The sequence below is a fragment of the Aptenodytes patagonicus genome, chromosome 8, assembly GCF_965638725.1.
Source record: "Aptenodytes patagonicus chromosome 8, bAptPat1.pri.cur, whole genome shotgun sequence".
Classification (NCBI taxonomy): domain Eukaryota; kingdom Metazoa; phylum Chordata; class Aves; order Sphenisciformes; family Spheniscidae; genus Aptenodytes; species Aptenodytes patagonicus.
The window spans coordinates 4,325,620-4,348,795 of record NC_134956.1 but is presented as its reverse complement, the minus strand read 5'-3'; the positions used below and the strand labels follow the sequence as shown (position 1 = coordinate 4,348,795).

The 23,176-nt window shown below is 36.4% G+C and overlaps 1 protein-coding gene across 10 annotated transcripts in view; it reads left to right on the top strand.

Annotated features, from left to right (window-relative positions):
- The window catches only part of ATP2B2 (ATPase plasma membrane Ca2+ transporting 2), a 446,707-nt gene that overhangs the window by 104,260 nt on the left and 319,271 nt on the right, over positions 1 to 23,176 (top strand). For all 10 annotated transcript variants that reach the window (XM_076346016.1, XM_076346010.1, XM_076346023.1 and 7 more), the window contains exon 2: positions 8,960 to 9,011. The gene's annotated coding sequence lies outside the window, so the exon portion shown is untranslated. The remainder of the gene's footprint in view (positions 1 to 8,959; positions 9,012 to 23,176) is intronic.

The window sequence follows — 23,176 nt, the reverse complement described above, 5'->3', positions numbered from 1 at the left end:
ACAGTTTGCTGTGTTTAATATTAAGGTTGATTAATCTTTCTTACATGAAGGCTTGCAGTACTATGAGCTTTTGAGATATGTCCAGGTTCAGCATTTAAGCACACGCTTAACCACTATGTTAAACTTACTGCAGTCCTTTATACTAAAAGAAGGTTGCAGAAATTAGGCCTTTCTGTATACATGGAGCAGTCTGGCAGCATTCCTTTATTGCAGTCTCATAAATGTATTTACAATAAATGTAGCTAGCATAAATTCTAAATGCATATTTTTTTCCAAGAGAGTGATGTAGTGCTAAGGAAATCTTTGAAGCTCTTGAAGAAATGTACTTTAATCAGCGTCATTTGGGGAGGGTAACTTCTTTCCCCCTTGTATTAATTCTCTCTTAAATGTGTATTTTAATGAAAAACCTTGAAAAATGCTTTTGACTAGATTATTATGAAAATACTTCATAATTCTCTCCTTTTTCTTTTTCTTCAGTCGGTCATTTATATTCTGCACAGACTAGAATAGCACTGTGGGGGGAGCATTTAAATAGGAAGCAGATATTTGTCATCTGTCACACTCTGAAATTAAACTTTTGATATCGAGTTATTGCCTTAGAAATAACTTCAAAAAAATTTACATGCAGAGAAAAGTACATGGTGGGGGAAGCTGTTGAACTAGTTATGTAATAACAGTGTTAAAGCCTCTGTAACTGAACAGAGTCTTTAAAAATATTTCTTCATGAATAAATTAAAAAAATACATCCATACAATAAAAATTTCAATGATTCCTTGACTACTTACGTGGATTTTTTTCTTTTAACAAAATCACAGAGGGGAGGCTGCGGTTCCCAGAGCTGCTGCAGAGATTTCTAATGAGAAATTGATATCCAGTTTTGTTAGATGGCTTTGAAAATTCTTGTTGTACGTTTACATATATTAAGAAAGTAGAAAGGAGAGACAGGGGCCGTGTCTAAGGAGAACCGTTCATTATACAGCGAGGGAAGTAAAGCTCAAAAGTCCCAACGGCAAGTTGTACAAAAAGTAAGTAAGGAGGAATATAGACTATTTAATAACGGTTACAGTGGAAAGAGTATTTGGACTTCGGCATGATACGTCTGTTTTGTGGAAAGATGTTGAAAAATTATAAATGAGATGAAACAAAGGAGTGGCTTATCCACAGGGCTGGGGTGATAGAACCGTTCCTAGCTGATGAGTTTAAGGCTACTGAGGGAGAATGATGGACTCCTCTTTCCCACAAACGGTTTTGTTTCAAAATGCTTGCTAAAAGAAAATACCTGTGGAGTGGCTGTGATCATTAAACCTGGCAGTTGTTGGGATAAGTGAGCAACTTGTATTTTTTTGCTAGATCAGGTTGCTTGCTTTGTGGTTTTGCTTATCTGCCGTTGACAGCTTCTGCTGTCGTGCAGAGGGCTTGGAGGCATTGCTGTTAAGTAACGCAGTGCACAGCAAACGTATTTGCTTGTACTCTGCGTGAAGATATATATATATATATATATTTATTTTTTTTTCCTCTGCTGCAAGTACATCTGTCTTATTTGTAGCCATCGTAGCCTATGGTCATGTTATTTCTTCCCCCAAAACGTTTACAAATTCTTTTTTTCCCCTCCTTTTGGCACATAGTTGAGAGCAGGTTTGATTTAGTATAATGAGACATGTGGTGTGAATGTCTCATTGCTGTCACAGTGTAAAGGACGCCTTACAGCAGAGGTAGATGGCAGTAGCTAACAACGTGCGGATCCGCCATCTGATTCCCTTTTTGCGTGCAGTTAGCCACGCGGGAGCTGGCTACTGTGCTGTTTGCTGGCTGAACGCCAGCTCGACACACGGGCAGCACTGTGAGTAGCCAAGAAGCCTTACATGCCTAAGGGATGTGTGATTTCTAGCTGGGAATGCCTGAAAAGCAGTGTTTTGTTAGTCCTTGACTTGTGCTTTCAGAAATAAGAAAATATGTTTTTTTTCTAATAAAAAGAATTATTTTTCAAACACAAATTATGGGTTTTGAGACTTTATAGGAGGTGACTGTCATTCCTTTTTGAACTAGTTTTTATAGGGTGTAGAGCCTTAAACTGTCTAGAAATGTTATTGGATCACTGAACTTATCTCTGGGCAAAAACAATCTAGTATCTATGTTGAATACAGCTGTAAAGCTCTATAATATCATATAATTGTTATTATCTGAGGATTCTTCTGGCCCAGATAATCTTCTAGAATCAGACAGACACATTATTAAAGCAATTGGTAATAACTCCAATTTATGAAGTGCTGGTAAATACAAACAGTGAAGGAGTTTGCACATAAGCTGGGTCATAATTGTTTTATTTTCTTTGAAATTGTTTGAGTTCTGCTACAAATCCAGCCCCATTTGTTAGTAATAAAATGGAATATTTAAAAAAAATATGTCTAAAATGTCTGTGGTAAAGATGGTACTATGCCTTTTGAGCTACTAAATATTCTTATAACCAAAACAATTTCAGAAGAACAGAAGTTCAGCCTCTTGGGATATGAATAATGTTGAGGCAAGTGAAGGTTGGACATCACCTTGAATCTTTTGAAATATATGGCTTTGATTCCAGCACTTAAAATCTTAAATACCTGTTTCATTGTTCATTTTAAATATACCTCAGGGGAACAAAGAAGCATACCACTTAAGACTCTTACATGATTTTTTTTTTTTTCTGTTTTAAATCTACAATAGATGGCCTTTGAATAAAATAGATAATACAGATTAACGTCTCAAACCGCTAACCATACCAAGTACGATATATGTCAACAACTAAATGCAGAACTGTACCTAACGAAATTTTAACATCAAATTCATCTGGATCTATTGTATGATTACAATATTACAGGTAAAGTTGTCCGTTCATATTTGTGGCCTTAAATTAACATATAGAATAGTCATTGTATGAAATACTTGCGTATATAAATATACTGTGGATTGAAGTCAGTATTTGTTTCTTAGGTATTGAATGCCTTTTTTTTTATCATTCGAACTCTGTGTCTTTAAAAAAAAGATAAGGTAAAGAAAGAAAACAGGGAAAAAAAAAAAAGGGGCAAAAACCCAACACACCAAAACCACACCCCAACCCCAAACCTTTTTTTCCCCTTCCATCCACCAGGGTAACATTTCCACTGGCAGAACATCCCCAAAGAAGTACTCAGTCTATTGTGAAGTCTCAACTAAGACTCTTCTGTAACGCTGAGACATAGTCGCTTCCAGATGCGGTTTTGACATTGTACAGTAGCTCTTTTATGATCAGCTCTGCTTTCTTCTCATTCCTAACAGCTTAGGTCACTAATGAAATAAAGCATCTGTGGGGGCATCAGTGATCTCAGATCTCCAAGTAAAATGAATGGGATTATTTTAATTAATGCATCTATAACTTTCATGACCAAGAAGAGAAGCAGTGTTTCTGTTTGGTGCCTACAACTCTCTTCTAGCTTCAAGAGCGACTCAAGGTGCCTGGAATTTCACCTTGATTTTAATGTCAGTCACTTCGATAAAGGAAGCACCAGGTTTGCATGTTTGAAAATGTATAAGACATGGGGCAATGTTTCCAGCTCACATTTCTAGCTAGGTCTTGTCTGAGACAGAGCAACCTCCTTAGAACAACGCCCTTGACTCATATAATAGAACAAGGAAACCTGTGACTTGCTGCTGCTTCAGTTCGTCATCTGATCAGAGATGACAGTAGATGTACCACAGCCACTGAGAGGCTTTACTGCCTGTCTTTTTGACATATTGAGCTAACACATAGGCTGTCAGTTTTGTTTTGTAATGCTATAATTACTTATACTGAAATCCCGGGGAATTATAAGAAGGATGAGATGCATTTCACATTGTAAGCTAAACTTGGAATACTACTACATTTATGGAAGGTGGAAACAATTGAAGGTGTAGTAGAGGTCTATACTGCTATTGCAGGGGGGTGGTAGTGGAAAACAAACCCCCTCACAATAACCATTCAATTAAAGAAAGAAGTAATTTCCGCTCTTCCCATGGTAGTGTATTTTCCAAGTATCAGTGTAGTTTGTCTTTCCTGTTGTCTTCCCTGACTTGCAAATCTTGTGATTTCGTTTCTCTACCAGCTTGAATTGCAGATGCGTAGTTCATTATGGAATTTTTGCTAATGCCACAGCCCTCATACTGTATGTATTCTATGCTAAAGTGTCTGCTTTAGAAAAATGGCATGTTGCCTTACCTGCTCTAGAGTTTGTCCTGGTTTCGGCAGGGATAGAGTTAATTTCCTTTCTAGTAGCTGGTACAGTGTTTTGGAGTTAGGATGAGAACAAAGTTGATAACGCACCGATGTTTTAGTTGTTGCTAGGTAATGCTTACACTAGCCAAGGACTTTTCAGCTTCCCATGTTCTACCGACTGAGAAGGCTGGAGGTGCACAAGAAGCTGGGAGGGGGCACAGCCAAACTGGCCAAAGGGACATTCCATACCATGTGACGTCATGCTCAGTACATAAACTGGGGAAAGCTGGCCGGGGGGGCCGCTGCTCGGGGACTGGCTGGGCATCGGTCGGCGGGTGGTGAGCAATTGTACTGTGCATCACTTGCTTTGTGTATTATTATTATTATTATTATCATATTATTATTATCATTTTATTTCAATTATTAAACTGTTTTTATCTCAACCCACGAGTTTTTTCTCACTTGTGCTCTTCCAATTCTCTCCCCCATCCCACCGGGTGGGGGGGAGTGAGCGAGCGGCTGCGTGGTGCTTAGTTGCCGACTGAGATTAAACCACGACAAGTTTCATTCATTTGATGTTCAAACATTAGTAAACTTTGACCTAGGATGCAAGAGCCAAATGGAGTGGAGTTTTGAGGTCTCTTCCACTGCACAAGATGAAAGCACTGGCCAGCAGGATGCCTCTCCTCCCAGAGGCAGTCCTAATACAGCTGATGGTTTTTTTTTTTTTTAATCCCCGCTTCACCCAAAGCTCTGCCTTCTGTATATTATCAAAAGCATTATGCTTGATTCAAAATCTACATCCATGATAACTTCAACAAATTCAATTTATTTTGTTATCTTAAGAGATATTACTGTATAGCACCAGCATTCTAGGACATTTAGAGATAAAGTAGAAAGAAATTCAGTGACACTGCAGTGAATGTATCTTACTGGAATTTGTTGTAAACTGAAAAATACAAAGCAACTTTGATCTGTCTAAGCTACAGTATAAATTTTGGCTTTGTTCAGTATCATGCCAAATACTGATATCATCCTTCTGATTTTGTTAAAGTACTTTGTCTTTACAGAGATCATTCTCTATATTTATATAAATATGTAATGATGGACAACATATTTTTTCAGCCTGATCCTCACGGATTTGAGCATCAAAAGAAGAATCTCTCTTTATAACCTTTGCAAATTACATTTAAGCTATCTTTTGTGAACTACATGTATGTGCTTTGTCCATTGGCTGTAAAGGAGTAAAATAAAGGAAATAATGGAAAATCTTAACTATCAGGTGGCAAGGGTGCACATATTGAGTAGTGGAAAATACTGCAAGTGGAAAAGCTCTTTTTAGGTGTTGGAATAATTGTATCTTGCTTGAAGCACACGACTAGAACAGTTTAAGCAGTTATTAAAGAATGTTGCCAGATCTTATCACTGCAGTCATGCATACAGATCAGTGATCCCCGTGCAGCACTACAAAATGTATGAATGAGGTACACTTACTAAAAATAAACCTATTGACTGCTATTCCTAAATTGCCATAGAATACTGGATAAGTGATACCATTTTAGCAGTACAAAATCATCTCCAAGATTGAGTTAAAAAATGTGCTCAACTGCAACATTGCAAGTGAGTTTAAGAGACGAGAAAATAATTGCAGGCCTTTGCCTGAGCATTCATCAATGTTTAAAAACCAAACCAAACAAACGAGACCCCACTAAAACAGAAAAACCCCATACGAGCAGCATAGCAGGATGAAAATACTGACTTGAGATGAGGTTGGGGCTGGGTGTGGTACGGTGGATGAACAAGCATGCATAGCATGTGTGCCGAGTCTTACAAGAAGGCACCGTGCAACACTTCACAGGTTTCACTTGGCATCAGTGAGTCTGCAACTCGTATCTCTGAGTATCTATAACCAGTCTTTAATCATCCTCAGATTAGTTCATTAAACTTGGAGCCATTGTAGTTCTGCTCTTCCATCATTTGCAAGAAGTATTGATTCATTCTGGTTGTATGGAAACACCTGGTAGGGGTACAGTTCTTGGAGTAGGTTGTAACTGCTATGACTTACATCGTAGAGCCATTTCAGCAGCCCAAAATACAAAGAGAAGTGTCTGTGGTTTGTTTGGTTTTTTTAAATAAAATAATTTAAAAAAAGTTCTCCAGACATTTGGCAACAGGTGAGCATCCCAGAGCTGACTGAAGGAGGGAAAAAAGAACCTTTTCTTTCCCTCCCCTCCCCTTTTAGAAGGATCCTTTAATACTTGATCAAATTTCTCTTGTGCCCTTGTACCCCGAATCTATTTTCTTTCTCATAAGAAACTGGTTTGTTGATGAAGAGTCTGCCGTTGCCACCTTTGTGACTCTTCCAAATTTTTAGGATTTTGAATAAATGGGAACTTATATCAATTTCTTCATCGTTCAATCTTCAGTTTGACTTGGGAAGATGAAACCTTTCCCTCATCAAAAACAGTCTTAAAAATCAATAAACTACTTTTCCCTCTAGCAATTTCTTTGATTATCAGTTTCTGTATGTTTATTCATATTTTCAGCCAACTGTAGCAAATGAATGATTGCAGGCATGCTGAATTTCTGCTCCAGCAAGGGTTTAAGTTATTTAGGGAAACAAATGAAGCACAAAGGTTTTTATTTAACAATAAATTTTGTATGAATCTAATTTTTTTTCATGAGTGACTGGCTTTCTCAGATCAAACTCCTTTACAGGGACTTTTACAGCAATATGCAGTACCTTTAACAATTATAATTTTCCAAAACTCTGGGAATGCCAGATGAAAGCATAAAGAAATATTGATCTGCTGGAGCCTTGAGTAATCCCCGATCAAAGCAACAATGCATTTTAAAACTAGCATTGATTACTCTGGAACTTACAGTTTTAGAATCCTGGACTATGGTTTTGTTATCTTTTCCAGTCTGAAAATGTTGAGTCTTTATAGAGTGAGAGAAATAATATTGAGAATACCAATTAGACATTTATTTGAATTTATCACCCTAGTATTTGAGCACTTTTATGTTATCTTCTGAACTTGTACTCAAAACCAGTCTCATAGAAGTGTAAGTACTTTACTGATGAGGCAAGTGGAGGCAGGAGGTTTAATGACATACCTCTATGGAGAGATGAAGCCAGAAAGACACTTTTTGCAATCTAAGCCTCAAATAGTAAGCGTTGGGAACTGTGGTGTGGGCAAAACAGAGCTAAGTATTCCCATCACTACAACTGCATCTGTGCTGCTTCGAGTCCTGTGCTGGGAGTCCCCCTTACTCATTTAATTTTCTTTGCATCATTATCATCTCTGCTGTTAAAGTTGTTTTGACTTGCTGTACTTCAAAGCTCTTGCGTTTAGCTATTTTCCCCTAATATGTCTGTTTGCAGTTAGTTTGATTCTTGGAGTTACCCGCAAATGGCCTGGAATGGTATCCGATGCACGGATTGCATTGCCAGTTTATGGAGAAGATGGACTGCTTTTGCTTAGCTCCAGTATTGTGCATGCAAGTCAAAATGATAGAGCTCTAGTTTTCAACCATTTTAATGTATTTCCGTAATGGGAATAAATGTTTCAAAGTGATGTTGGTAGCCCAGGCAGTGGAGCAAGGTGTTTGACTTGGAACTACTGCAAGTACTTCTGTTAGCATAGGATGAAAGAAAGATATTTTGATCACTTGTAGTAATTAGATTCCATGGCACTTCTATCAAGTGGGTTAGCCTTTTTTTTTTTTTTTGGCCAGATTTCAATTTCATTTATGATGTGTCACCTACCTAACTTAGCCTTGACTCTCAAATAAGTTGTATTGTCCTTTTAATTTCTGACCTGAACAGGCGTGCAGTGTTCGCAGTGAAACTGAGAGATTCAAAGAATTGCTTTTTGGCTGTTAATAGCATAATGTACATTCAGTTTGTGTATCATTTTGTTACGTTCCAATAGTGCTTTGAAAAGTTGAAAGAGAAATTGATACTGAATGTATCTATTCTGAATGTCTTAGAAGGCTGTTTTTGCTGTGTAACTGCGTAAATCTCACAGCTTAGTGAAACAATTATCTGACCAGTGGTAAGATGGTATGTTTAACAAGACTGTACGCTTATCAAGTTGTGTCTTGACAAATATGATACACACACAGTATTATGTCTCTGCTTACTTAAAATCATCTCCAGAAGGTTTTTAAATAGATTCTTTGTTGACAATTTAGTAATCCTGTAGTTAGATTTGTGAACCAGAGAGATATCTAGATGTTTGTCTTGATGTAATTCTTGGAAGAGACGTTTGTTTTCATCTCCTCCAAAAGTAACTGAGTAAGACTTTCATAGACCCTGATTCATGCGTATATTTATTTACTAGATCTTTTTCCCTTCAAAATACTTGATTCTGAGAAAAATTGAGGTTACAGGTTCTATTTAAGACTTACAGACCTCAGTGCTACTACAGAATAATTATAAATGGCAACAAGTATAATAGCTTTTACATGTATTATTTTTTTGGCTTTTTTGGAATTAGACCATTTTTAATGCTTCGGTTATATTGGAAGGTGCGTTAGAATTTTAAGACTCACTTTTAAGTTTGCGGTTAGGGAGTAATACAGAAGATAGGAGGTTAATTTTATTAATTGTGCAATAAACCCATTTGGATCTAAATGAAACCAGATGCTTTTAAATGGTTGGACTGCTTTTTTCTCTGGTTTTACATTCATTGTATCTACTCATAATTTATATTACCAAAATTGAAACTATTTTTTCTTTATTTTTATTAGGGCTTGCATGCTGTGGCACAAAGACTGCATCACGCTGTGCGCTATGTTCATGGTAAGCCTTATTTTATCTTGTTAAGTTATACACATGATCATTCCAGGGGATATTACATTATTTTGTCAGTCATTTGAAATGATCATAAACGCACTGACATGAGTTTAGTCTTTATCTTTTGTACTGAATTAGTGACAAATTTCCAGTTTTATACAATATCCAGCTCAAAATTAGTTTTAAAGATCTGTGAAGAATCTGATAATGGCCTCAAAGTTTCAATGGTTATGTTAAAAATTGCAGACAGCGCAGGACAGGGACATTTGTAATGCAGTGGCATCCTAATTCATGACTGGTCCCCAAATGGCAAGATGCAAACAGTAACACAAAAGGCCTAGCTTGGGTTCCAGTGAATCCCATTTTGTCCAGGCTCCGTGTCTTCAGGCTCTTTATCTATGCTAGTAATTCTCCATGGCTGCCAATTCTTTGGCACTTCTTAAAATAACTCTGTTAAAAATATTTCATAAACTCATTTTGTATAGGCAAAATAAGCCCCTGTGCTCCTCCAAAGCAGCACACATTTCTTCTGTTCCCCTTCTCCTCCAAATATTAGCAAATTACCACTTTTATTATGGATATGACATGAAAATAAACCAGCTTTTGGAATTAAGCCTCGCATTTATCAAATGGTTTCCAACTGTGTTCTGTTCTTTTTTTGAGCTGTTAAGTAGAAAACACCTTCTGTATTTCTGGGTTTACTGATAGATATTTTTAAATTAATTATTTTTCCTCTTGCTTTTTACTTGGAAGTAGCTTGAATCCTCATGTGGTTCCACCCCTCTTTGGTTTTTGCTGTTTTTTTTTGTTTGTTTGTTTTTTCCTCCTACCTCGTAAGTTCTCCCTTATCTGCCAAAGTATGTCTGTACTACTGAGTGACCTCTACCTCTGAGACCAGAAGTTAATAAACAGCTTTCCCTAGCTTGATGGGATTAGAGATGTCAGAGTAGCGGTCAAGGCTTTAAGGGACACAGTCTTTTAATTTTCTTCCCTGGTTCACTTAAGTTCAGTCAGCCATTGAAAATCTGCCTTATTAAGCTGTCAAGGTAATCAATAGACACGTTCAGTTAAGCTGCTTCTTGGTATTTCTGAGAGTCCAGTCACATTCATAAATGCACTGCTGCTTCCTGAATAAAAATGTTTAATCCTCGCATATTCATTGGCCTCTTAATAAGCACGCTTACCCATGGGAATAGTTTGGCTTGCAGGGTCTTGAACAGCCAACGGTAAAGGTTTATGTGCATCTTTGCAGATTGTGACCAAGGACAAACCCTTGCTCAGTTGCGTATTACATTTAATTACCCATCACTCTGGAATAAGAGTTAATGCAAGAACAAAAGGTTAACATCTGTCAGGTCTTTTAATGCCAAAGTGTCTGTATTTCCAGTTTTTGGTTTGTTTTACGCACTTCATACACTTTTTCCTCATTCTAGGTTCATAATTTTTCTTTACACAATTACTGCATAAGGCCCCAAGCTTGGCATTGCTTAGCTGAAATATTTTTTACAACAAATACAAGAAACCATTGTAATCTCAAGGGCTTATAGTTAAATTTTACTAATGCAAATTGGTTTTTTTTGAGTTAGGCAAGTCTGACAGTATTATTGGCAGTCTGATTTTTTTAAACACATTTTATCAAGGCTATATCAAGCCTTGATAATCAAGCTATTTTATCAAGCACAAAAACCCAGATAAACTGGACTATAACATTTCTGATTTTGATGGAAAAATTCATTTTATGCTGTCCAATCTTTCTCTAATGGTTTTGAGAGGGAGAAAATGATGATTAAAACAGAGTATTGAAAATTTTGCATACAAAATACTTTGTGAAAAGGAATTACAAATCTAGTGTCAAAAAATCTGCATAGTCAGGTAAAATTGTTCGGTGCTTCCTTTTGTTTCTAATTTATATTCACAAGAAAAAATTAGAATGAAATAGCAATCAGAGAGATCAATTAAAGCTATTAGTACAACTAGTTTTAAAAAAGAAGATCAGTTTACAGTTCACACTTTCAAAATTACTGCGGTGCAACTTTTATATTGTACTTTATTTGCAAAGAATTCTGTCCTGTATGAAGAACTGGTGCAAATATAAACGGATTGCTTATCAGTTGTGAATCAAGGGAACATCAAGTACATCTAGACTCGTAAATACACAGTTAATATTTTATTATCTAAAATATGTCCACTGTAGATGATGCTGAACTCTTCTCCCCCCCCCCCCCCCCCAAAATAGTTTTACCGCTTTACATGCTTCTAATGTGGTATAAAAATACTGAGCTTTCTTGGTAAAGTCCCCTTCTTTTCAGATACCCGTGGTACTCTAAATTGAACCTGGCATTATTATTCACCTTCTGATGTATGGCTTATCTGATTAATGTGGTTTGGGGATTGCAATTACTTTGAATCATTTGTCATCTTTTGTCTCCTGTAATGTAATTTTTATTAGAATTCTCTTGAAGAATGCAGTTTGTTACTGAATAGAGCGGGAATGAAACATTGGAGAGTGCAGGGAGCAGTTCCTATATTTACTGAATACTACCCTTATTCTGTGCCTTCCTTGTATCCCAGAAATGCTTCTCGTGGCAAGATGGTTTTTTTTAATCGACCTTTCAAAAAATGCTGTGTATAAATAAGAGTCATATAACTTCTGCAGAGATGGGGCTTTTGATTGCAGGTGTTCATAATTAGATTAATGTACAAAGTAGATCAAGCCAATGAAGGAGGCACGGAAAACTGACTGAGAGCTTATCAAATTAGCTAAGTAGAGCAATTAATCAGGCAGACCTTAACTGTTTGGTTTCTTTTTTTAATCATCATCTTGAACAGTGTGTGGTGTTTTTCAGCTTCCATTAAAGAAGGCATTTAATGCAAAGCTGCACCTGGTGAGACAGTTTCCTTGTCTCCTTGTGACATGCATGTCTTGGGGAGTGTCAGCAATGGTAATGAGCAGTACCACAAACATTGTACCACTTCCAGAAATCCACTGACATTCCCAATGCACAGAGCGGTGTCCTGTAAATTTAAAATAAAAAAGAAAAGACAAGAAAAAGCGTACAGCATTCTCTGGGAAAATATCTGGGATCTGCCCTAAATTTCTGTATCCAGATTATGCAGTCCTGCCTAACAGCAGCGTATTTGCTCACTTCTGTTAGCACCAGTGTAGTTACACCAGTAGTCCTAAATGGCATAAATTCTCATCAAAGATAGTACTATACACTCAGTAATAAGTATAGTATTGTTATACGCCAGAAAAAAAAGTCATTTTTGGTTTTCATTACTCAAAAGTTTTTCCGCACTGAGCTCTAACAATTGACTGATTTAACTCCCACATAGTTTTTTTAATTATTAATATGGACTGAGAATAGTATCAGTTTTCTGTGTACTGTCCTCTCCAGTACAGACATTGTGCAGGGCGGACATGGTATTTTATCTAAACAATAACCCGTCAGTGAAAGTATTCACTAGGCAGCTCTTCAGAAACTTCTGGTTGCAATGTGATAACAATTAGCCATTGAGGTGTCCTTAAAATGATGCTTTTAACAAGTTCTTTTTATTGCTAAGTAAGTTCATTCGATTTTGGGAGCGTTATGCATATTGATACAAATTAGCTTCTTAATCCATTTGCAAATGATCTTGTATTTTTAGATGGACTTTTTCTGCCTTTCACTGCAGGAAAAAAAAGAAGGTTCCATAAGATTGTACAAAGCATACTTTTTCCTTGTGTCATTTCACAATAAACCGCACTGGTAGTTGTCAGGTTTGGCCCTGACAAATTGGACCAAGGCCCCATGACATTGACATTGAATACAGAGAAGTGATCTCTCCCCAGACACGACCTTCACAGTTACCTTTTCCTTCTCCTCAGGAGGTCAAATAATTTCCTTTCCCACATTCACAGTGAATCCTAAAGCATGTCAGAAAACAAGGAAGGATGAGAGTTAACACTGCTTACCCCAAAGCTGAAAAAAAAGATGACTTATCCAAATTTGGCAATGTGTGTTTTCTACTCTCAAAATTTAGAGAAGTGCTACGATGCACTGATCTAGGTACTACACAGGTAGTCTCAACATTTACCTGATGAATTTCTGTCACTTGCCTTGATTTTTGAATCACTGAAAATAAAGTGATTTTCATTCTTCTTTCTCCTATATAGCAGCTTTCTCCCCATGAGATAAAAGCTAATTTTTTTTTTTTAATATGAATCCCCTGCCCTTGTGTACTCACCTAGGTCCACTCACTGAAATACTCTCGTCTGCTTTGAGTGTACCCTAGCACAGCGCCAGAGGACTGTTAGTTGCACTAGGTGAAGTATTTTCTGTTCTTGGCTGTTAATACCCAAAACACAGGGGTGAATAGGTTAATGCAGAAGCACAGCTGACAGATTCAAATGCGAGAGAGAGAATTAGGAATGCTTCCTTCAGCATCAGCATTGATGAGAATGAGACCTTCCTTAGGATATTTCTAAATACTGAACTGCCTCTTGTGTAGAGCTTAAATACAGATTTCATGTAAATTTTGAACTGATGATCATTCCTTGTGCCATCAGCTCAACTCTAATTACAGTTAATTTGTATGCTATGGGCCTTCCTTTAAAAAATACACAATGAACACTGGCACATTAACTTGGGGCGTTTATATTTGAGAATTTTATCACAACCTAAAATACTATCCTTCTCCCTGCTGTAAAACTGGTTTCTCCTCTTTATAAGTCCTCAACCGTTTTATCTTAAATATCCAGAAATGAAAATCTTAACCAAGGTTATCAGCTTGGGTCAAGCTTTTGAAATCCCTTTTTAAAATTTGGAGTGATATTTTTAAGCCATTAACACTGAATAGTCAAAAAACCAGAATGTCCTGTGTTTAAGAGTTCTTTTGAAAACTATAGAATCCTCGAACAGCTGAAGATAAAGAGGAGGTATTTGGGTAATTATTTCAGGATTTTTGTAGATTGATCGTCGTGTTTGCCTTTAGAAGATAAAGAATAGCTCTAAAAGATGACGCCTGATGTGTAAGCTGCATTTTCTTTTATATCTCTGGAAAGGTAGTCTCTCATTTATCTGATGAATTTCTGTCACTTGCCTTGATTTTTGAATCACTGAAAATAAGATACAACTTCAATTTTAACTGATCTGGAAAACTGCTAAAAGAAGCCTGTAAATAGGAGTAATTAATCCTCCCCCCACCACCAATGTTTCTCTTTTGTGCTTGTTTAAATACAGAGTTGTTAGGTCTAAAAGCACTGTGAAAATATTTTAGACAACATGTATGTGCTTTCAAGATGCTTGAATCTGATCAGTTATCCGAACGCTTCTTGGGAAGGCTGGAGCGCTGTACTAAACGTGACCTAAGTTACTCTGGTAGTAACATGAATCCAAGAACTTTTTCATGTTTTATTTGGTCTCTCTGAACAAGTGTAAGATACCTGGATGTGACTGATAAATGAATCAGTACAGGGGAAGGAATGATGGATGACTTGTAAAGCTAAACTTTGCCTCTGAATTGTTTGTACCTGTACAAAAACCTGAAGTACAGAACTCGAGGAGGATATTTTGCTTTGTATAGGCTTGAATTAGTTGATTCTTTTATCACTGTCAAACAGAAGCTGAATGTGTATACTATATTTCACTGGTAAAATACAGTGTTTCTAGCAAAATGTGTATTTCTTGTGGTCTTGGTGTCAAGGTCTAAAACCACTAATAAGACATGATCTTAGTTCATAAACCATAAATATTACTGTTGATTAATTGGAAGCACTGGTTCTGGATTCACAGTCTTGGGAGTTTTCATTTTATTGCACTGCTTTCTGAAAAATAAGCAGCATTTTTAAAGTGTGAGGACACAGCAGCTTCCATGTTTCTGTAAGACTATCCACATCGGGAATCCAGACAGCACGGTTTAAGTATCTGGTGGAAGATGTCACTGGGAAATTAAGATGCAAGATCAAAAATGTCTGTCTAATACTGTGTTCATGATCATTTTACTACTGGTAATGTCAGCATGTACTTAAAGCTAGTCCAAGACAGTACCAGAACTCTGAGTGGTGCTGCACCAGGAGCAGATTAGTCAGAAGTAGCTTGCAGCAGGCTTTTGGTAGGGGAGATAAGAAGTGCACTATGTTGGATAAAGCTGAGCTGGGTTGGTGCATGCTCGGCTGCCTCCAGTGAAAATACCAATGTTGTGTAGGTATCGTAGGCTGTCTCTTAACTGTGAGCTGACCTCTGTGCCCAAGACTCATTTGAAGAACAGATAGCTCTTTTCTGCATGGTTAAGTGCTCTGAAACTATTAGATTTCTCGAAGTCTTTCCCCATGGACATCTAAAGTAGCTCACTGACTGCTATTCCGTAGGGCACTGTAGCTTTCTCTTTGATGCAGAATGAGCCTGGTCGTGAATTTGAAACTACTACTCGCCTTTTTAATTTTTTTCCCAATGATGTAATAAAATGTTAAAAATAACACCTTGAAAAAAAGACTTGAGAGCCATAGGAGTAGGGACAGAATCAGATTATACTATAATAATTATATGTATGCCATTCTTTTCATTTCATTGGCGCTCTGTCTGTATTCCACTGGTGGCAATGTTTTTCTACCATTCTAAGTGGTAAAGCTGGAAAAGAGGTGACGAATCAATCTACACATAAATGGTAGTCAGGGGTTAGAACCCTTCTCAGTCTCATTTCCTATAGGGTATATGCCATTATTTGCGATTTTGTTTAATACTTATAAGTTTGGGATAACTATTTATTATCCCATGGTTAAGTATTCCTAAACTTGCTTTCACAATAGCTTATGTGTCACATAAAGGATGTATTTTGTCCAGGATCCTTAATCAAGGTCATTGTTGTTTTTGGTTTGGTAGTTGAGGTTTTTTCTCCTCCATGAAGTGTATTATTTTTCTTTGAGAACCCTGACGTCATGGATGAAAAGCTGTAGTCAGTAAAAAGGAAGCAGAATAAAATCCCTTTTTTAATGGTCTGAGGTTTATGATATGAATAGCCCTATTTTATTTTTTTAAACTTACGTTTTCTATCAAGTAGGAATATTTTTACATTTGCTTAAACACTGCATCAATATTTCCAGCAAAATACTTCTTTTCCTCAAATTTCCTTTTTAATAAAAATACAGCCTCTTTGAACTCCACAGACCTCACCATCTGTTACTCAATTTTCACTCCATAAAATTTTGCTGACATCTGTTTAATCAAAAATATTTTTATAGCCATGGAGAAATTTAGTTCAAATGGTATTACACTGTTCCTATACGCCAAATAGAAAATATGAAAATAATGAAAAGGAACTTACGGGAGAGGAGAGGAAAACATTAAAGTCAAGTCCGTTACCGCTTAGGGCGCTACTCGAATCTGGAAGCGATAGTCCTGTCTTGCAGGCTGTGGAGCTCTGTGTTTCCACAGCTTGCTGCTGTGCAGAGCCTTCCTGGGGCAACATGGGGCAACTTTCCCCAACTTTGCCAAAGCTGGCTGTTCCCCCGTGGCTGGAGTTTTGGAGCAGCTGCTAGGCTTGGGTTTGAAAAGCCAGAACTAACTTTGTCAGGTTTTAAAAGCCTGTCTTCATTCCTTGCCTTGCTCTCCCCATCTTTGTACTTTCTTCCTTTATTCACTTTATCTGGGTGAGGTAACTCACCCCCATGAGCTGCTTTATGCTGCTGAAACTCTCTGCTCCAGCACAGTCGGGACACCTGTAAGGCATTAATGAAGTAATAAAAGTAGGGGAGACAGATGCTCTTATTTGATTCATCTCCCTTTGGTTTTCCTGAGCCCTCTAGGGTGATACGCTCTCTGATTTCATTGTTTTTCTGTCGAATGCATGTCATGTTGAGGTTTGTGGGTGCTGTTAATAGTCACTATAATAGATGTAGTGACAATTACTAGTAAGACCTTATTTTTAGTCTGTTCCTTTAAAGGAAATGAGGCATATGCAATTTCTGTCTATCTGTCAATCTGTTTATTTGGTTACCTGTCAAGCTTGATTAGGAAATTTTCATTAGTATTGTGGTCTGACAGACCTTTCCCGTCTCCCATGTGGCATAAAAAAACCCCCATCATTTTTAAGCAATAATTTACAACATTTGATAATGAAATAACTATATATTTTTTTCATTGTGCCTCTTGGTTATCATAAATTTTTATCAGTTAAATTGGTTTGTTAAGGCATGATAAGTTGCACCGCATATTCTTGATTTTGGAGAAGTATCAAAGTGTTGTGGCTTTTCTGTTGTTTATTTTCTCTGTTGCTATTGGGGTTGGTGTGTAGGCGAACTTTCTCTTCCAGAATGATTTAGCTGTTTACTGCAGATTTATGTTGTTTGGCATGCAAACTGAATTGATATTTACAACTGAGTAATAAATTTAGAATATTGCTTTTTAATCGAATCTTCAGCAGAATATGCTGATTATCTTGAATTTAATGATGAAGAGCAATGCTTTTTAAATCTTTCATACAAATCCCATTATCTGCACATTTAGTATTTACATATGTTATTAAACTGAAATTGTTATATGGTATTTTAAAATAAAATTTTGTTCACTTTCCTGAAGAAGAAAGTCAAGCTTTTTTTTTTCTTAATGATTGGGTAGACAAAATCAATTGAAATGAACCATGAGCGTAATTCTCTAATGCTTAGAGCCCTTCCCTAATTCTTTATCCTCAAAGACACTATTTATCTACCTTTAAGTTTTCTTTATTCAGAGAGATTTATTAAGGTATGCTTGAAAGAAAAATGTCTGGAAGCGTTCTTTGGTTTGTTTAAAATCTTTAGTTTATTTGGAAGGAATACTTTTCAGCTGGTCTTTCAAAATCCTTGAAAGCAAAGTAAAAGAAAAGCTGAAATAACTATGTTTATTTCTTTGGGGTTTTCTAATGGTAGATTACAAGGGGGGAGTTGTTTTCTGGACGTTTTGCAGATTGTTTATGGTAATGATCATGCTGTATAAGTTTAAACTCAAGTTATAACCAGAAAAGTTTTTGGCTCGACGTTGAAAACTGAATATGCGGTTTGTTTTGTGGCAGCCAAAATTCGATTGCCATCATATTTGCTTATGAGATCAGTAAACTAAAGAAAAACAGCATGTCTTTTAGCATGAACAGCGTGTACTGCTCTTTCAAAAAATATGAACTGAAAAACCTGCAATCGATTTCTTTTACTTGCATTGATGTGAAGGTTTGGTACAATTGAAAATGCTAACGCTGCAATGAACCAATGAACCACGGGTCAGAACGAATATCGGAGTGTTATATTGCCTGTCAGTCCCATCCAGGCAGTGCTATATGTCATAGAAAAAAATCTTTTAATTTTTTCTTGCTTGACTCTATCTTTTGCTGACATTTAGAACAAAACAAATTAAACTGAAGCACGACAGGAAAATCCACTGGGCATAAGGCATAAACTCAGACTTCCATTTGATGAAGAACCAGAAGAATAACGTTTCACAATGCCTTACTCTTCTCCCCAGCATAGGCAATTGGGAGGATCCTGAAATGTTTCTCCAACGGCAACGTGGCTTGGTGCAGGAGTAATTTTCCCAAGGTGTAGCTGATCACTGCTTGGCAGATTGCTGCTGCTGCCAGAATCACAAAGGGAGAGCTAGGAGTGTGCTGCATTGCAGGTGGAGGTGCACTGATGAGGAATTCTGTTCTACTCCAATTCTCTTCTATGCCAACTCCAATTTCACCCTAATTCTTCCCTTAGTCTGTTCTACTCCAGCTCTTGTCCTACCCTAATTCTAGTTCTTGTTCTAACCCCAGTTCTTGTTCTATTCTGTTTAAGATCACAAGAGATCTTGGAGATAGATGGCTAGTTACCTTACACCTGGTGCAGAAGAAAATTGAATAAGAATCATAATGAAAAAGCAGCAGGTTTGTGTGAGGGTTTTTTGGTTGGTTGGTTGTGGGTTTTTTTGTTTGTTTGTTTTTTTAGTTTGACAATAGAAGAAGCTGTCCTGTAGAAACCCTTAGAGTCAAGTACTGCAGCAATCCATAGCTAGGAGAAGTCAAATAATGACAGTGACCCCTGTTAACCATACCTTGTCTCTTCAGTGATATGTAGTGGAATGAGGAGTTTATTCAGTGTTGTTCCATGTTGAAACTCTTAAAGACTGTTTTAAGACAAAGTTCCTGGTATAGAGGATCTTTTGATGTGGCTTGAGATAGTAATTCATGGAACGTTACCAGCTCTTGCCTTAGAGATGAAACATTTCCAAAATCAAGCCATTGCCTGCTGAGAAGAATAAGCAGATATGGGCAAAGCAGAATGTTTTGATAATAAACACTTTGATTTATTTTAGAATAGTTTGAGGGAGATGGTAAACAAGCAGGAAGAACACCATAATCCAGCAGTCTTGACTGTAAAAACTTTTAGTTTAGGAAGATAAATTCCTATTTCCTTAAGAATACAGGCTATCAGAATGAAAGGTTAAATTATATAATGAATTAAAACCTAATTAGAAATTAGAAATCAACTGGGGGAATTAAATGGCCTATTATTAATGCTGCAAAAGTGCTTCTAAGATGCCCCGGGGATCAAGACTTTAATGATGATTTGTTAGTGAATTGCTAAAGTTAAGAAAAAGCTTTAAGTTTCATTGGGAGTATCTTCCTGGCACTACAGAATTTTCCCTGAAACAGTACATTTTCAAGGTTTTAGTTTTCAGATATTCAAAACAGACACTTTAATTAATTGTTTTCCTAATTTAACTCATTATTCCTGCTTTTAATCTTGGCCAATTTTTAAATGTCCCCTCTGCATTTTGTATTCATGTAACCCATTTGTTTGTTAAAACTTATTTTCCTTTACCTTTTCTTAATTAACAGCCTGTTTTTAGACTTAGTGAGTTTGGGGTAAAAAAAAATGTGTAATGGTTTGCTTCACATGGTGTTCCATTCAGCGAAGGAGTATATTCAGTGCCATACAGTGATGCAAAGAAATAATTTCCTGTGAGAAAAGTAGTTTACTGTGTGCTACTGTCACTACAATATTATTTTTTTTATTATTATTGCTTTGCCATGGTATAAATTATCTCATTCTGGTCTTTGGTAGTAATTTGGTTTGAATTTCACTAGGCGGAGGTAAATGCTGTTTCACTGACAGAGAGCTTCCACGTTGCTGAAATAGTGACACTTTTGACCGTGCACTGCACAGATGTTTCTTCAGTACATCTATGCCCAAAGGCAGCAGTTTGTGGCCCTCTTCAGTAGGCGCTTTGAACTGGTGTCTTTGGAGAAACCAGTGGTAATACACTGTCAAAATTGTTAACTAACAGAAATGTACTTTCTTCTTCCACCCAAAGGTTTAAAACCAGAAAAAGTATCTTAGTTTCCACACTCCATGGCTTTGTCGAGTCCTAGAAGCAAGTGTCTTCAAATAGGAAATGGAGCTGTGTGTATGGTTGTTCCCTGGTCTGTCTCCTGACTTCCAGAAGGAGCTCCTCAATAGGAGCTTTTCAAAAAGCTTCCAAACTTTTTAGCCTGTAGCCGTATGTCACACTTCATGCATTTTTTTGTTTGTTTTTTAAGGCCTTTTTTCAAATCAAACGCACTTTTACAACCCAATTCTTTTTATTACAATTGTTTTCCTGATTTCCACCACTCCTCCAGGGCACTGCTATAGTCTCTCTTCATAAGCAGGTGAGGAAAAAAAAACAACCCACATTAAAACCGAAAGTGATCTCTTTACTCTTGTGACCACTCCTACACAGTTCAGCTGTGAACGCTGGTGGTTGAGGGATTCACAGTTAAGTTTACACCCACCTGCAGTTGATGTTTCTGCATTCTTTTCCCTCCCGATTCTCTGTTTGTTTATTCTTAGAGGTATATGCTCAAGTGTTAGTGGGGTGAGCTACGCAGGGTGGCTGAACCATATGTTAATGCGATCTCCTTGTGAAATAAATCAAGCCTAACTCTCTCTTGCGATAGACTGTAACTTTTGAGTACTAAAGAATTTGGAGAATAAAATGGCTTAATCTGCATGAAGAAAATGTCTTAGAATTAGAATTTAGTAATGACTTTAATTTTCAGTTAGCAAATTCCACCTAAAAATGGCACACTGAATCTATATGGCATTTGCTTTGTTGGTCTGTTGGTGTTTGAAGAACCACATGAGAAACTAGGTAGTAAAAAAAGTGGAGAGAATAAGGAAGATAAATGAAGAGAAGAAATTAAAGAAATTACCTTTTTTGGCCTTAAGTTGGTCTGTTTATAAAATACAGATGTCTGCAGAATGTTCTCTGTTTTTTTTGTTTAATTTTCCACCCCAACTTTGGCCACATCTTTTTGTCAAATTTGACACAAATCAATGAATAGTTTTAAATACAAAAAATATTTTCAGATGCATTAACTTTTATTGAAAAATATTTCCCATTTTTATCTTTCATGGCCGATTTTAAAACTTTGTGTTAAAAGTGAAGTTAAAAATATATGCAAAAATATTAAGTGTCCTTTTTCTTTATAAAGTTAATAGAAGGTAAAGTTAATGGAAGGTATTCACTTTACACTTAGGTATGGAAGAGAATGGGAACAGTTTTATTTTTTTCTAAAAGTAGTAACTTCATGGGATTATAATGTCATATTTCTTGATAATACATAAGTGCTTTTACTCCTACATGTACTTTCACAAAATGTAAATTTAGTGAGTCACATTCAAAGTACAAAGGCAATGGGAGTTTGAAAGATTATTTTGCTTTATGCAGCAGAAATCATTATTTGGTATCAAGTCCCAAAACTTTTAAATCATCAAAGTTACAAAAGTATTGCCATAATTATAGTAAATACTGTGAATAAGCTACTCAGTTGATATCTAAATTTAGTTTATGCAGAGAATTAATAGACACTTTTGTTTTACATTTGTAGAATAATTTTAACTAGAAGCAATTAAATAAAATTACATTACTCCAAAGTAAATTGCTGCTTTCCAAAATTTTTTTAAAATCTACTTATATACCATTTGTACGTGAAAGCTTACTGTAATTAAAGTTTGACTTGTTTATATTCTATAGGAAGAGCTAGAAATCAGTTCAAGGAATCCTTCCATGTAGGTGGGTTTTACCAGATTGCAGACTTCTCAGACTTCTTATTTGCAGCATTTTTTTCTCCAAAGCATTTGGTACTGCCACTGTTCAAGCCAGGATGCAGTATTAGATGGACCACTGATTAAGCTCTATTTCTAAATCTATAATAATGTTTATGGTGTTGGTATTGTCTTGATATTTTATGTATCTAATATTTCAGTTCAAGGAAATACCTGACCAAAAAATGCTTCTATAAATGTACGCGCAGGAAAGGATTCTGCTGAAATTTTTAAAGCGTAGTTATAGCAGTGACTACGTTAATGTCCCACATCAAATTTCCTCCTTTTACACTAACATGATAGCAGTGTTGTTTTGGCATAAATACTTGACAGAAAAGATGGTCTAAGGACAAAGTAGTTCCTCTAAAGCGTCTTTCTTTAAGTGCCTTGTGACTCAGCCATAGATACTTAACAAAAAGTCAGTATTCTGTTCTGGAACAACATCCATGCATACGAACAGTGAACATAAAATAGTATGTGGGATATTTGGAATTCTGTTTTATGATCTGAATGTTTTGAAAAAAATGAATTGGTTATCTGAAAGGCAGTGGATAGAAGGAGATAGCTTTCTGCTGCCAATAGTAATTATAGATAGAAAAGGTCCTTGCCAGTCAACAATGGAAGTAAGCTGGCCCAAATGTATTGGCCGCCGCTTTTATGAGCATAATAAAATGTTGTGTTTTGTCACTGCCATCTTGTATTGCATTTTAAAGAAATCATGACTACTACTACTCAAGCTATCTAGACCCTGGAAATTATCTTCTCCATTTATGTGCTGCAACCAATATAAAGGAATTTTGAATTGTGAAAGCTGCTGATGTCTTCTGGTATAATCATCATCTGGCTATAAATAAAAGAATTTACTGACTAGCTGAAAACTTGACGTTTAATTGGTTACTGTTATGCTTAGGCTACCACAGGTTAAACAGCTATTGTATTACAGTTTGGTTTTGAAGTTGATAATTAAAATAAGTGAAGTCCAGGTATGTTAGTTGGCAGCAAATCTATTAAAGTAACTTTAAGTCAGTAGACAGACATATATTTGAGTGCTATGAACAATGCAGATATTTATCCAATGTAGTGATGGCTAGGA